General features: G+C 38.4%; 1 long non-coding RNA gene across 1 annotated transcript in view; it reads right to left on the bottom strand.

The window, feature by feature from the left end:
* The window catches only part of LOC137236033 (uncharacterized), a 94,242-nt gene extending 80,368 nt beyond the window's left edge, over positions 1 to 13,874 (bottom strand). The window contains exon 1 of the long non-coding RNA XR_010948223.1: positions 13,699 to 13,874. This is a non-coding gene — a long non-coding RNA (uncharacterized lncRNA). The remainder of the gene's footprint in view (positions 1 to 13,698) is intronic.
* Between the last annotated feature and the right edge of the window lie 470 nt (positions 13,875 to 14,344).

Below are 14,344 nucleotides of genomic sequence, written 5' to 3'. Positions count from 1 at the left end.
TTGGTAAGCACTATTCGTGGAAAATATTCCGGGCACACTCCCTGGTATTGTGGTAGCAGGTGTTCCAATTGATAAATTACCCCCCGTAACATGTGATTGCGGATTACTGCTGCATGCACCAATAAGCGGAGGTGCATCACTAACAAGGGAAACTTCGAAATTTTGCAAGTCATTCATGGCGTGTTAGCAAATGGCGGATGCGTAGAAACAATATATTTTCCACAACGTGCTTTCGTTTGTCGTTTTCCACAAGTATTTTAGATTGTTGGCGGGTGGAGAAATAACACGTATTTTAAGCTGTATTACCTTGTAAAATTCATTTAATTCAGGTGTAATTCTGTCCAAAGGAAATGATTAACTTATATTGCAATTTTATGATTGTAAATCGAATTATAAGCGTGGTCGTGGTCGCTAAAATACTTCTGCTGCTTGTCCTCCTTCTTCAACACCGCCAACGAAAAGAAAAGGCAAAGGATCCAATGCAATGCCTTAACGTCAGTTGAACTCGTGTAGGCGATTTACTTGACATACAGACACAAGGTTACATTTTGAAGTAGAATAAATTTGTAACTTTAGGTACTCAAGGGTGTACTGGTTTGTTGCGCGCTAACATTGTGCTTAGTCGGATTGGATAGGGACTTTACGGTGGACCAAAGTTTACCCACACCGGTAGAGAGGTTACAACCTCTTAGGTGCTCCTCCCATTTCGCCCGCTTGTGTTCGTCCACAAGCAATCTGATGCGTTGGTTTATATCCCTTATTTGGGGGTCGCCTGGATCAAGCTGTCTTATAAGGTCACGTTCTCTCGCTAAGTTTCTCCGCCGGGAAGTGGGCCGGATTTCGGGAATTCTCCCGGCGGGAATGAAACGTGCCGAGGCGGATTCAATGACCTTACGGAAGGCACGCTCCCCTTGGCGGGCATTAGTGGGGATAGGGAGGACAGCAAAGCGGTTGTCTGTAAAAGATTTATATTCTTCCCACTTTCCTTTTTTGAAGTTTATGAAATTGCATTTTTCGGTGACGATGAAGTCGGCGGTACGCTCGAGCGAAATAAGTATGGGCAGGTGGTCGGATGCCAATCTTACCATCGGCTGCCAGTTGACGCAGTTTACGAGTTCTGCGCTCACGATTGAGATATCTGGCGAGCTGTGACAGCTTCCTACCATACGTGTGGGGGCGTCTCCGTTTATTGTGCGGAACGTCGTTTCTTCTATTTGATCCGCCAACATCTCACCCCTACTGTCTGCCCGCAATTTTGAATGCCATAGAACATGATGGGCATTGAAATCGCCTAAGATAATGCGATTGTTGCCAGTGAGTAAGGCCCTGATATTAGGGCGGTATCCACTGGGGCAACAGGTGGCAGGAGGGATGTAGATGTTGATGATTTCTAGGTTTGCATCGCCTGACAGGACAGATAGGCCTTGACGTTCTAAGACATTGTCCCTGCGGTCGATGCCAGGATCAAATATATAATATTGCACAGAGTGGTGTATGATAAACGCGAGGCCGCCTCCATTTCCGCTCTCGCGGTCTTTCCTGTGGACATTATACCCATAGCAGGTCTGCAATGCAGATCTTGCTATGAGTTTAGTCTCTTGAATCGCAGCAATGCGGAAATCGCCTATCTCCGTAATCTTCCCAGTTAGTCCATTACAGTTTAACTGCAGAATTCTGAAGTGCATAAGGGGAGACGCCGCCACTCTGGGGGTTAGTGACGGGTGACTACGCCTGGGTTGTGGAAGGCCAGGACGCAATTGCTGTTGTGGCCCTGGGACTGCGCGTCCTTGGGCAAGCATTGTGGTACCCGGATGATTTGGGTTTGCGACCTGGCAACATGGCGCGATTAAACCCGTCGGGGGGTTACCGTCGCGGAGACCAAAACATCTAGGAAAGTGGCACCACCCAAGGCAGGAGCTGCATTGAGCGGATGTCGCAAACCTATATATTCTGTGCTGGCAGACGGTGCAAACGGAGGGAGGGACTAAGAGTCTGTTTCCCTCACCTGCACGATTGCTGCCGGAAAAGGGGGAGAAGACGGGGGCAGGGGCTGATGCTCAGCATTGCTACCAACTCTACTACGAAGGTAGTAGTTATGAGTGGTATCAGCTGTTTGAGTTGTTGGCGCAGCGGGTACTTGTTGTGGCTTGCTGAGCAGCGGGGCTGCTGGAAGGTAGTGGGGGTAGGGGGGGGGGTCGCTTAGGCGTAGACTACGGGACGCCCTTGGTCGTGAGCAGCAAGGAACCACAAAAGATTTATAAAAGTTACGTGGACGTCGGGTTTTGGGATCAAGCCCAGAACAACCTGTCCGATGCAACCATCCCTTGCACGAGACACACTGAACAGAGTATGATTCTTTTCCGGCAGATGCAGCAAAACCATTTCTCAGGACCGGGGTCAGGAGACGGACCCGGATTGGATTCGATGCCTTCCCGGAGTAAGAGAGTATGGAGCAGTCCTGCTGCAAGGGTCACACTGAAATGACAGTCCTTGGTCGGGAAAAATCCCGAGTCGCTCCGGTACATAGAACCGACTGCCTTGGGAAACGCTACAAGGACTCTTTCCTGACAATTTGTTACAATCTAGGTCACATAATCCTTCCAAAGACTCTACACTACTCGGCGCCACGTATGCGTGTTCCTACTCGAACTCCAAAATATTTTGATGTTACTACTACCGGACTGTATTCCGAAAAGTGAGTAGAGGTACACCCCAGGGCGGGTTCCTCTCGCCACTACTCTGGGTCATTGCACTGAACGAGATACTACTCGAATTCGACATGAATGGTGTTAAGGAAGTAGCATATGCAGACGATGTCGTCAAAACAGTCTCGGGTGCTTGGGAAAATTTTAGAATAGCACCCCCGAGTTCGGGGTAAATCTTGGTATCAAATGAAAGAGGGAGTTGTCCCGATCGCAAATATATATATTTTAAAGTGCACAAACTTATAATTTAAAAGTTATTTGTTGTTAAAGTTTGCAAATTTGGCAAATTTCTATAGCACTTTAAATTACAATTTACACATCTTTCAAAACCTTAATCCACATACATATCTATATAAATTGGGAACGATAAACTTAAATTGCATTTTTGTATATTTCACATTTCATTTTTCCATTGTTTTTACTTATTATAAATGTTTTTATTAAATCAATCGCGCTTTTTTAGCAACAAGCACATTTATATATATATATATATTTTTTTATTGATGACATTACAAAGCTGTGCTGCCACATAAACAAAAAAAAAACAAATATAAATATTACCTTACCACCTTTCAGTTAATAAAGAAAAAGGAAAATATATATTTTTACTACTCATTTTGAAAAGTTGAAACACTTTTCCGCGTGGCTACCGCCACGGTTATACACACCCGAACTTGGCATGGCGTAGCCCAGGGTTATTTTATATAAGCGCGGCCGAAGGCCGCCTACGCAGAATTACTGTGCATGGCGCAGCCGGTGTTGAATCGGCTAACATAACAATAAACATAAGAGTTATAAGGTAATATCAGCTCGTTCACGAATGCAAAAAAGAGCTTTTTCAAATTTTTGGTAAATAAAGACTAGAAAAGTTAAAGATATATATACATCAGATGAAAGGTATTTTTATGAATGGAGAGTTGCATACGAGGCGTCAGCTGCATGAAAGCGACAAAGCATGAAATTTTCGTGTAGCTAAGCGTACGGCAATGTTGGTCGCTGAGCGTACGTACGCTTGAAAAAAAGGAAGAACAAGATGTTTGTTTACATTTTTTGTATGCAAATTTGTGTAATTTGTTAAAAAATGTTACTTTAGTTAATAAAAGTGAGTGAAGGGTATATTACCAAAGCGAAAAAGAGTATTAAACATTACAACAGCATGGTTAGACATTGTTGAAGCGTTTAAAAGGCTAAAAAGTGTTGGAAACTAGAAATCACCCTTTTCTCTAGTCCGCGGTGGTTTAAAATTGCCGTTCATAATTTACAAAGGCACGGGGATGCAAACAACGTTTAATACCTATTTTCCTTTGATTTCGGGGACGGATATAGCTGAAGAAATTTAATTTTTTATTTTTTTCAATAATTGTTTGCTTCTTGGAGCGACCTTCGAGAGTAGCTTCGTGTGCAGATCTTGAGGCGTAGAGAAATTGTAGCTATATGAAATATCTTGTACGCGTCTATGACGCGTAGCCTCCTGTGCACCTTGCCTAAGTGTTTTGTGCGGATAAAGTCTCCAAACCTGTGTTGGACCCATTCAGGATAATTTTTAATAAGCGCGGCCGAAGGCCCCAATGCAGAAAAGTTTTCTGCGCAAAAATACTATGGATCCCACCCCCGGTTTCGGTTCGCGGGTCATTTTTCGGTTTTTCGTAAATCTTTTGGACGACTTAAAATTTTTCTTTTCCGCCTTCAGATTATTAAAACTGATATTAAGATGCGTCCTTTGACACCACTCTCGATATTTTTGGTAGCGTATTAGCTGTCGACTCCTCAAATAGACCATTACCCGAGAAAATGCCCTAGATCCCACCGCCGGTTTCGGAGGCACGCGCGGGTCACTTTGCGGTTTTTCGTTAATATCTTTTAAAAGATTTAAAATTTTCATTTTCCGTCTTTGGATTATTAATACTGATGTCAACACGCGTCGTTTAACACCGCTCTCGATATTTTTGGTAGCGTATTAGCAGTCGAACCCTTAACTAGACTATTACCCAAATTATTATTCCAATAATGCTTTGACAATGATTTACTTTTTTTGGCAGTTTCCCATATTTTGGTCTTTCAGGTCCGGCTTAATGAATATAGTACATTGAATTTCGTGAATGGCAAGTTAATTAGATATTTTCCATTTATTAAAATCTTTATACTTCATGTCAAGGCTTTTTATACATATGTAAGTACGTATGTGCATAAGGTTGAGATTCAAGCCACACTCACTTCATTTTTCTCCCTGGTTTAAAAGTTTGCAATTATATATGTAGTTTTATGCAATTTTAATTAACTTCAAAGCCTACACCAGGCGGGTTGATTAATAATAATACTATATTATAACATTAAATTACCAAAACAGCCAAGTATTTTTTTTTTTTTTTTTTTGTTTAAGTTACTTCATTGCGCGTATATAAAATACCGGATGAAGGTCGAATGAAATTCGAATTATTTGGCCAGCTCGAAAGCTAAAACGCCAACGCCAATTTTTTTTTAGTTTATTCTGTTAATTATAGTTCCAGTTTACATTGTTTAAGGAAACTAGTGATGGTGCTATACATTTTGCCACTATATTTTTTCTGTATATCGATTAAATTTGAATGATTTTGTAATAATGGGTATTTACTTCTAATTGTTGCATATTTGTTGCAGTGGAATAAGATGTGATTCGTATTTTCTATTGTGTTGCAAATTTCACAATTATTGTCATCATATATTTGCATTTTGTTTAATGTATCTTTGCAAAATGTGTGATTGGTTAAAATTCTATTGATTACTTTTATTTCCTTGGGTTCGAGTTTAGAATTTTTCTTGTTGAACCATGGTTTTTTAATTAGTTCTGGGTATATTTGTCCGTAATCTTTACCTTTATTTGATATTTTTCCTTTGTATTCAGTCTCCCATTCTTTCCTTATTTTATTTTCAATTTCTTTTGTCGCATCTTTGATGGTCCATGGTACTCTGATTCTTTCTCCATTTTTGCAGCTTCATCTGCTTTCTCATTTGGTTTAATGTTTTTGTGGGCCGGAATATGATGTATTTCTATTCTTTCTAGATTTGATGAATTAATTATTTCAAAGATTTCTTGTACTATGTGATTGTTACTTTCTTCATTTTTTAAAGCAAAAATGCTACTTAGGCTGTCTGTTAGTATTGCTATTTTATTAAAATTTTGTACTATGGCGAATTCCACCGCTTTTTGTATTGCTATTAATTCTGCTGTCATCGATGCCACTTTTTTATTGCTATAGAACGATTTGATAGTGTTAGTTTTTTCATGAATAAATGCAGCTCCCATTATATTGGCTTTTATTGATCCATCCGCAAATATTAATTCAAATTTTTGTGATTCTAATATTTGTATATTTTCCTTGAAAATTGTATTTATAATACTTTTGTCACATTCTTTATTTTTTGCCGTTTTTTTGAAAAAATTGTCATCTGTAATTATTTTCTTTGACGAATGTTTCTTTGTATTGATTGTTGCAATATTGTAAAAAATTAGTTTGTATTTTTGGTATATTTTGTAATAGCTGGTATTATTACTTAATTTATCTGTGATTATTGTCTTTTTCATTGGTAAGTTATATGCTATACATTTTATAATTGCCTTCGCTGTTGCCATCTCCAGCCTGTAAATCGTTGGCATCTCCGCAGCCATATGGTATATAACATGTGTTGGTGTGGATCTTATTAGACCCAAACAACGTCTAAGATTGTTATTATTACATATTGTTAATTTTTGTAAAGCCATCTTTGGGATATTAGCAAAAGTGGATGCCGCATAGTCCATTTTAGCTCTCGCAAAAGCTTTATACAGATGTAAAGCCTTTGGAGGTGCTATACCGAATTTACAACCGCTCAAAATATTTAAAAATTGGCTTGTTCTATTAGTTTTGTCAACTATCTTGTTTATGTGTTGCATACAAGCATTATTTGTACTTATATATCTTCCTAAATATTTGATATTTGTTACCTGTTCAATTGACGTGCTATTTATTTGTATATTTATTTGTGAATTTTTCTGATTGAAAAATATGGATTTGGTTTTATTAATATTTATTTTTAATTTAATTGTATCACATTCATTAATAAATTCTTGTATTTTTATTTCCAGTAATTGTTGTGTGGTGTCTTTATTTTTGTTAACGCATACTAAGAAGAAGTCATCTGCGAATTGGAAAAGCTTACATTTTTCATTAATTATCTGATGAATGTGTGCTGTATATAGATTAAACAAAGTTGGACTTAATCCACTTCCTTGGGCAAGTCCATTTGTTGTTGTAATTTTTTGTTTATCTAAGATCAGTGTACGTTGTTTTAAAAATGATGTTATCCATCTTATTACTTTACTATTAATCTGTGTTTCGTTAAGTTTGTTTTCAAGAATTTCTATGTCTACAGAGTCGTATGCTTTTTCCACATCAATACATGCTGCCATTACTTGGTATTTGTTTTCTTTATAATATGCTACTGTATTTATAAGGTCATTTATACAATTTGCTGTAGATCGATTCTTCCTAAATCCATATGATTTTTCTGGTAATAGTTTATGTTCTTCAATTTGATTATCAATATGGATTTTTATTATGCCTTCTATTATTTTAGCCATCACTGACAATAGACATATTGGTCTGTATTTGTAAATATCTGTTGTGTTTTTTTCTTTAGGAATCGGTATGATTTTGATTTCTCTCCATGCTTGTGGTATCAACCCTTCCTGCCAGATATTCTGAATTATATTGAATAATTTTCTCTTTTCTGATTCTTGTAGTTCTAGTATCATACGATATGAAATTTGGTCAGGACCATTCGCTGAATTAATCTTTCTGCTGTATATGAATTTGAAGAAATTGTCCACATTCATTTCCTTTAATGGTATGTCAGTTCTGTTTGTTATGTTATTGAGCATAACATTTCTATCCGGATCCCTTGCAATAAATATTAGATACTTTTTTGAATCTTTATTATTCCAACAGTTGTTAATATTTTTTTCACATTTATACTTTTTGAGGTTTTTTATTTTATTCCACATTGAATTAGTGTCTCCTTTCGAAATTTCATCTATGAGTTCGTTAAAATTTTTCTTCTTTTGTTCCTTAACATGTTCTATGAATTTTTTCCTCGCCACAATTAATGCTTCACTGTTTTGTAATGTTTTATATTGATTAAATTTCTTCTGAGCTGTATTTCTTAGTCTGAACAATTTTTCTGTTTCTTGAGTCCACCATTTTTTTGGTATATATTTGTTTTTATGGTTTATCTTGATTGTGTTGTTTTTTATGGTGTTTTTGATCGCATTATTAAATTCTTCTAAACTATTTCCAATTGTCAATGTATTTATTTCTTTTAGTACTTTGCTCAAAATAATTTTTTTGGATTTTTGCGGTTTTAATAATTCTTCGAATAGGGTTATTAGTATTGGTTTATGATGACTATTTGTGAGTTGATGTGTTGTTTTCCAAGTATTTCTGATATTCTGATTTATAAATGTGACATCTATTGCTGATGATGTATTACTCATCTCAAATGTATGTTCTCCTGTATTTAGTGTTTGAAATCCGTTGTCCATGACTAAATTTTCCAGTATATTTCCTTTATTGTTAGTTATTTCCGGGTCCCACATTGCCGCTCTGGCGTTGAGGTCACCTCCTATTAATGTCAAGTTGTTAAATTTCTTTGAAAAAATAAATATTTTTTCCATTTCAATTTTAAATTCTTGAGTTGGAACGTTAGGTGGCGAATATACGCTTATTATGTTTATATTCTTTTTAAGATTGATGGTTGTAATTCCTATGTTTTCAATTGAACTTGGTATCTTAAACAATGTAAATTTAATATTTTTTCTAATGTAAATTCCTACGCCTCCATATCCATCTTGTCTATTCGCAAAAGCAAAGTTATAATTATTTATATTTGAATCAAAATTATTAGTTAGCCATGTTTAGGCTAAAATGGCTATATCTATTTTATTATTTAAAAGATAAATTTCCAGTATTTCTTTGTTTCCTTGTTTTTTCAAGCTTTGGATGTTAAATTGTAAGATCTTAATCTGATCAGCCATTAGGGTCCTGGGACATTAGTGTTGTGTCAAAAATATTGTTAATTTTATTAATAGTAATACGAATATTGTTCAGTAATTCCATAGTATTGTGATTTAGTCTCTCGTTTACATTTGATGCTAAATGTTTTGTTATTTCTACACTTATTTTATTAAAGACTTCTTGTGTGTCTTTAATTTTATTTGTGTTTATAGTGAATTCCGTCGTTATTGGTTTTATGGCCTCTCGCCATTCATTCATTGTGTTGATTGCGTTTTGTTGTTCTCTTTGTCTGTTTTTGTTAATGTTTTTAACTACTTTCACATATGGCACCATTTTGTGGATGTATTCTGTGGTATCGTTCTCAGCATTTTGTTTGTTTACTTCCTTCTTCTGTAGTTGCGGGAAATTTTGTTCAAAGTTGTCTAGTAATTCAAATCTGTTACCTAAAATGTTGGTTACTTTTTTATGTGCATCTTTGTATGAACTGTTGTCTAATGTCATTGTTCTTTTGATTATGTATGCTTTTACTCGTGCTGGACAGTCTTTTGCTGTTGGTGGATGTTGAAAATTGCAATTAATACACATTATTGTTTTGCACTGTTCTTCCACAAGATGTACCTGGTAACATTTTTTGCATCGGCAAAGGATCCAATGCAATGCCTTAACGTCAGTTGAACTCGTGTAGGCGATTTACTTGACATACAGACACAAGGTTACATTTTGAAGTAGAATAAATTTGTAACTTTAGGTACTCAAGGGTGTACTGGTTTGTTGCGCGCTAACATTGTGCTTAGTTCAATTGGATAGGGACTTTACGGTGGACCAAAGTTTACCCACACCGGTAGAGAGGTTACAACCTCTTAGGTGCTCCTCCCATTTCGCCCGCTTGTGTTCGTCCACAAGCAATCTGATGCGTTGGTTTATATCCCTTATTTGGGGGTCACCTGGATCAAGCTGTCTTATAAGGTCACGTTCTCTCGCTAAGTTTCTCCGCCGGGAAGTGGGCCGGATTTCGGGAATTCTCCCGGCGGGAATGAAACGTGCCGAGGCGGATTCAATGACCTTACGGAAGGCACGCTCCCCTTGGCGGGCATTAGTGGGGATAGGGAGGACAGCAAAGCGGTTGTCTGTAAAAGTTTTATATTCTTCCCACTTTTCTTTTTTGAAGTTTATGAAATTGCATTTTTCGGTGACGATGAAGTCGGCGGTACGCTCGAGCGAAATAAGTATGGGCAGGTGGTCGGATGCCAATCTTACCATCGGCTGCCAGTTGACGCAGTTTACGAGTTCTGAGCTCACGATTGAGATATCTGGCGAGCTGTGACAGCTTCCTACCATACGTGTGGGGGCGTCTCCGTTTATTGTGCAGAACGTCGTTTCTTTTATTTGATCCGCCAACATCTCACCCCTACTGTCTGCCCGCAATTTTGAATGCCATAGAACATGATGGGCATTGAAATCGCCTAAGATAATGAGATTGTTGCCAGTGAGTAAGGCCCTGATATTAGGGCGGTATCCACTGGGGCAACAGGTGGCAGGAGGGATGTAGATGGTGATGATTTCTAGGTTTGCATCGCCTGACAGGACAGATAGGCCTTGACGTTCTAAGACATTGTCCCTGCGGTCGATGCCAGGATCAAATATATAATATTGCACAGAGTGGTGTATGATAAACGCGAGGCCGCCTCCATTTCCGCTCTCGCGGTCTTTCCTGTGGACATTATACCCATAGCAGGTCTGCAATGCAGATCTTGCTATGAGTTTAGTCTCTTGAATCGCAGCAATGCGGAAATCGCCTATCTCCGTAATCTTCCCAGTTAGTCCATTACAGTTTAACTGCAGAATTCTGAAGTGCATAAGGGGAGACGCCGCCACTCTGGGGGTTAGTGACGGGTGACTACGCCTGGGTTGTGGAAGGCCAGGACGCAATTGCTGTTGTGGCCCTGGGACTGCGCGTCCTTGGGCAAGCATTGTGGCACCCGGATGATTTGGGTTTGCGACCTGGCAACATGGCGCGATGAAACATGTCGGGGGGTTACCGTCGCGGAGACCAAAACATCTAGGAAAGTGGCACCACCCAAGGCAGGAGCTGCATTGAGCGGATGTCGCAAACCTATATATTCTGTGCTGGCAGACGGTGCAAACGGAGGGAGGGACTAAGAGTCTGTTTCCCTGACCTGCACGATTGCTGCCGGAAAAGGGGGAGAAGACCGGGGCAGGGGCTGATGCTCAGCATTGCTACTAACTCTACTACGAAGGTAGTAGTTATGAGTGGTATCAGCTGTTTGAGTTGTTGGCGCAGCGGGTACTTGTTGTGGCTTGCTGAGCAGCGGGGCTGCTGGAAGGTAGTGGGGGTAGGGGGGGGGGGGGGGGTCGCTTAGGCGTAGACTACGGGACGCCCTTGGTCGTGAGCAGCAAGGAACCACAAAAGATTTATAAAAGTTACGTGGACGTCGGGTTTTGGGATCAAGCCCAGAACAGCCTGTCCGATGCAACCATCCCTTGCACGAGACACACTGAACAGAGTATGATTCTTTTCCGGCAGATGCAGCAAAACCATTTCTCAGGACCGGGGTCAGGAGACGGACCCGGATTGGATTCGATGCCTTCCCGGAGTAAGAGAGTATGGAGCAGTCCTGCTGCAAGGGTCACACTGAAATGACAGTCCTTGGTCGGGAAAAATCCCGAGTCGCTCCGGTACATAGAACCGACTGCCTTGGGAAACGCTACAAGGACTCTTTCCTGACAATTTGTTACAATCTAGGTCACATAATCCTTCCAAAGACTCTACACTACTCGGCGCCACGTATGCGTGTTCCTACTCGAACTCCAAAATATTTTGATGTTACTACTACCGGACTGTATTCCGAAAAGTGAGTAGAGGTACACCCCAGGGCGGGTTCCTCTCGCCACTACTCTGGGTCATTGCACTGAACGAGATACTACTCGAATTCGACATGAATGGTGTTAAGGAAGTAGCATATGCAGACGATGTCGTCAAAACAGTCTCGGGTGCTTGGGAAAATTTTAGAATAGCACCCCCGAGTTCGGGGTAAATCTTGGTATCAAATGAAAGAGGGAGTTGTCCCGATCGCAAATATATATATTTTAAAGTGCACAAACTTATAATTTAAAAGTTATTTGTTGTTAAAGTTTGCAAATTTGGCAAATTTCTATAGCACTTTAAATTACAATTTACACATCTTTCAAAACCTTAATCCACATACATATCTATATAAATTGGGAACGATAAACTTAAATTGCATTTTTGTATATTTCACATTTCATTTTTCCATTGTTTTTACTTATTATAAATGTTTTTATTAAATCAATCGCGCTTTTTTAGCAACAAGCACATTTATATATATATATATATATATTTTTATTGATGACATTACAAAGCTGTGCTGCCACATAAACAAAAAAAACAAATATAAATATTACCTTACCACCTTTCAGTTAATAAAGAAAAAGGAAAATATATATTTTTACTACTCATTTTGAAAAGTTGAAACACTGTGCATGGCGCAGCCGGTGTTGAATCGGCTAACATAACAATAAACATAAGAGTTATAAGGTAATATCAGCTCGTTCACGAATGCAAAAAAGAGCTTTTTCAAATTTTTGGTACATAAAGACTAGAAAAGTTAAAGATATATATACATCAGATGAAAGGTATTTTTATGAATGGAGAGTTGCATACGAGGCGTCAGCTGCATGAAAGCGACAAAGCATGAAATTTTCGTGTAGCTAAGCGTACGGCAATGTTGGTCTCTGAGCGTACGTACGCTTGAAAAAAAGGAAGAACAAGATGTTTGTTTACATTTTTTGTATGCAAATTTGTGTAATTTGTTAAAAAATGTTACTTTAGTTAATAAAAGTGCGTGTAGGGTATATTACCAAAGCGAAAAAGAGTATTAAACATTACAACAGCATGGTTAGACATTGTTGAAGCGTTTAAAAGGCTAAAAAGTGTTGGAAACTAGAAATCACCCTTTTCTCTAGTCCGCGGTGGTTTAAAATTGCCGTTCATAATTTCCAAAGCACGGGGATGCAAACAACGTTTATAACCTATTTTCCTTTGATTTCGGCGACGGATATAGCTGAAGAAATAAAATTTTTTATTTTTTTCAATAATTGTTTGCTTCTTGTAGCGACCATCGAGAGTAGCTTCGTGTGCAGATCTTGAGGCGTAGAGAAAGTGTAGCTATATGCACCTGTGCACCTTGCCTAAGTGTTTTGCGCGGATAAAGTCTCCAAACCTGTGTTGGACCCATTCAGGATAATTTTTAATAAGCGCGGCCGAAGGCCCCAATGCAGAAAAGTTTCCTGCGCAAACATACTATGGATCCCACCCCCAGTTTCGGAATGACCCGCGGGTCATTTTTCGGTTTTTCGTAAATCTTTTGGACGACTTAAAATTTTTCTTTTCCGCCTTCAGATTATTAAAACTGATATTAAGGCGCGTCCTTTGACACCAATCTCGATATTTTTGGAAGCGTATTAGCTGTCGACCCCTCAAATAGACCATTACCCGAGAAAAAGCCATAGATCCCACCGCCGGTTTCGGAGGCACGCGCGGGTCACTTTTCGGTTTTTCGTTAATATCTTTTAAAAGATTTAAAATTTTCATCTTCCGTCTTTAATTTCTTAATACTGATGTCAACACGCGTCGTTTAACACCGCTCTCGATATTTTTGGTAGCGTATTAGCAGACGAACCCTTAACTAGACTATTACCCAAATTATTATTCCAATAATGCTTTGACAATGATTTACTTTTTTGGCAGTTTCCCATATTTTGGTCTTTCAGGTCCGGCTTAATGAATATAGTACATTGAATTTCGTGAATGGCAAGTTAATTAGATATTTTCCATTTATTAAAATCTTTATACTTCATGTCAAGGCTTTTTATACATATGTAAGTACGTATGTGCATAAGGTTGAGATTCAAGCCACACTCACTTTATTTTTCTCCCTGGTTTAAAAGTTTGCAATTATTTATGTAGTTTTATGCAATTTTATTTAACTTCAAAGCTTACACCAGGCGGTTTGATTAATAATAATACTATATTATAAAATTAAATTACCAAAACAGCCAAGTATTTAAAGACACAACATTTTGGCATACACACTTTGCTATAGTCCTAAGTAACGGCACATGGCGTTGGGTAACAGCGCATAAAGCGCTAGCGCTGCCATTATATATATTTAAACAAATGGGTAAAAGTCTCGTTGAGGGGTAGACTGCCCTGCAAAATTGTTGGTTTACCCTGCAAAAATTGTTGGATTACGTGTTCCATTTTCTTCATGTTGGAGTACACTAACAATACTCCTTTGCAATGCGTTTGCGGACCACAATCAGCCGATCATTGCTCGTTTTTTAACGACCGTGATCACGACACGATGACGATCGAACAGAGTTGCCAAAAGTAAAATATTGCCTACAAATAACTGATAATAAAATTTTACTATGGCAACTCTGATAAAATGCAACCGCGCACTGGATTTATGTATACATACTATAGTATAGAGAAATATTAGTTTCTTTATTCACGCAAATGCTAAATAACATAAGAATATTCGTAGTAAAAAATATAAAAGTTGTATT

The sequence above is a fragment of the Eurosta solidaginis genome, unplaced genomic scaffold (genome assembly GCF_040869045.1).
Source record: "Eurosta solidaginis isolate ZX-2024a unplaced genomic scaffold, ASM4086904v1 ctg00001070.1, whole genome shotgun sequence".
Taxonomy (NCBI): domain Eukaryota; kingdom Metazoa; phylum Arthropoda; class Insecta; order Diptera; family Tephritidae; genus Eurosta; species Eurosta solidaginis.
This window is presented reverse-complemented; position numbering and strand designations above follow the sequence as displayed.